This window comes from Doryrhamphus excisus, unplaced genomic scaffold (assembly GCF_030265055.1).
Source record: "Doryrhamphus excisus isolate RoL2022-K1 unplaced genomic scaffold, RoL_Dexc_1.0 HiC_scaffold_33, whole genome shotgun sequence".
In the NCBI taxonomy this organism is placed as follows: Eukaryota; Metazoa; Chordata; class Actinopteri; order Syngnathiformes; family Syngnathidae; genus Doryrhamphus; species Doryrhamphus excisus.
In genome coordinates this window covers 7,501-10,000 of record NW_026652248.1, presented here as the reverse complement: position 1 = coordinate 10,000, position 2,500 = coordinate 7,501, and positions in this window count along the sequence as shown.

The following is a 2,500-nucleotide window of genomic DNA, read 5'->3' as shown; positions in this document are numbered from 1 at the left end:
GCTCCAGTAGAGTACCCAGCGTGTCAAGAAAAGAGAAAAAAAAATGACAAAGTCCCAACGGGGAGAGTTTAAAAGTGTATCCGGCGGGCCTGGAGGCCCGAGGCGGCCCGGAGGGGCGACCAAATGCCGCTGCGAGCTCCAGTAGAGTACCCAGCGTGTCAAGAAAAGAGAAAAAAAAAATGACAAAGTCCCAACGGGGAGAGTTTAAAAGTGTATCCGGCGGGCCTGGAGGCCCGAGGCGGCCCGGAGGGGCGACCAAATGCCGCTGCGAGCTCCAGTAGAGTACCAAGCGTGTCAAGAAAAGAGAAAAAAAATGTGACAAAGTCCCAACGGGGAGAGTTTAAAAGTGTATCCGGCGGGCCTGGAGGCCCGAGGCGGCCCGGAGGGGCGACCAAATGCCGCTGCGAGCTCCAGTAGAGTACCCAGCGTGTCAAGAAAAGAGAAAAAAAAAATGACAAAGTCCCAACGGGGAGAGTTTAAAAGTGTATCCGGCGGGCCTGGAGGCCCGAGGCGGCCCGGAGGGGCGACCAAATGCCGCTGCGAGCTCCAGTAGAGTACCCAGCGTGTCAAGAAAAGAGAAAAAAAAAATGACAAAGTCCCAACGGGGCCAGTTTAAAAGTGTATCCGGCGGGCCTGGAGCCACGAGGCGGCCTTAAAGTGCTGGGAAATGCGACGTGGAGTGGCGCTGTCCAGCCTTTAAAAGTGTATCCGACAGGCCTGCAGCCCCGAGGCGGCTTTAAATTGCTGGGAATTGCGACGTGGAGTGGCGCTGCGACGTGGAGTGTCGCTGTCCAGCCTTCGGTGCTGAACCGCAAGCCCGCCGAGCGAATGAACACGACGCACGGACGGCCGGTGGCACGTCATAGAGCGGTTTAAAATACAAGAGGGACGGCCGGAAGCCCCTCCGGCCCCGCTGTAAAGTGTGTGAAAACGAGGGCGGGACCCCCGGCGCCCTAAAGCGGCTCGGCGTTGCGAGGAGAGCCGCTGCAAAGTGTGTGAATTTCACGCGGGAGGCTGGCGGCTCGCTGCCCGCTTTGCCCGGCTTTGAAACACGCCGCAAAGTGTATTAAATGAGGGCGGGAGGAAGGCCGCTCGCTGCCCGCGCTGCCCTGCTTTGAAACACGCCGCAAAGTGTATTAAATGAGGGCGGGAGGAAGGCCGCTCGCTGCCCGCGCTGCCCTGCTTTGAAACACGCCGCAAAGTGTATTAAATGAGGGCGGGAGGAAGGCCGCTCGCTGCCCGCGCTGCCCTGCTTTGAAACACGCCGCAAAGTGTATTAAATGAGGGCGGGAGGAAGGCCGCTCGCTGCCCGCGCTGCCCTGCTTTGAAACACGCCGCAAAGTGTATTAAATGAGGGCGGGAGGAAGGCCGCTCGCTGCCCGCGCTGCCCTGCTTTGAAACACGCCGCAAAGTGTATTAAATGAGGGCGGGAGGAAGGCCGCTCGCTGCCCGCGCTGCCCTGCTTTGAAACACGCCGCAAAGTGTATTAAATGAGGGCGGGAGGAAGGCCGCTCGCTCGGTCGGGGGGGGGGGGGTGTTTGAAAATATGACAGAGTGTCAAATGAATGGCGGTCAATGGGGGAAAAATGTTTGAAAATATGACAGAGTGTCAAATGAATGGCGGTCAATGGGGGAAAAATGTTTGAAAATATGACAGAGTGTCAAATGAATGGCGGTCAATGGGGGAAAGCGGTCAATGGGGGAAAAATGTTTGAAAATATGACAGAGTGTCAAATGAATGGCGGTCAATGGGGGAAAAATGTTTGAAAATATGACAGAGTGTCAAATGAATGGCGGTCAATGGGGGAAAAATGTTTGAAAATATGACAGAGTGTCAAATGAATGGCGGTCAATGAGTGTTTTGGTCAACCAGGGATTTTTGCTTAGACGGGAGAAGGTAAAACAGCCGACAGGGGGGGGGGGGGGATACCTTACCTTCTCCCGTCTATGCGAAATTCCCTGGTTCACCAAAACACCTCATGCACGATTTGAGAAACCGACTTTTTAGAAACCTTGACTACCAGGGTTTAGACCGAGGAAACGTGCGTTTTGAGGCCGATTTTGACGCACTGAAACACGGACTGATGCCGGCGAGGGCCGCTCCTCTGGTTCTTTTTTTTTTTTTTTTTTTTTTTGCCCCCGAGTGAGAACTTTTTCCAAGTTCTCCTCCGCAGCTCACGCCCAGGCTGCGCGTATGATGTGTCCGACAGGCGAGCGCCTTCACCGGCCTCGCGCGGCGGCCTCGCCCCGCCCCTCCACGCCGGTTCTCCCGCTTGACAGCCGAGAGGGCGGCTGTTCATATGATGTGTTCGACAAGCGAGCGCCTTCACCGGCCTCGCGCGGCGGCTTCGCCCGGCCCCTCCGCGCCGGTTCTCCCGCTCCACAGCCGAGAGGGCGGCTGTCGGTATGATGTGTTCGACGAGCGAGCGCCTTCACCGGCCTCGCGCGGGGCGTGAGACCGGAAAGACAGACCGTGGTGAGAATGGAGAAGACAGACCGT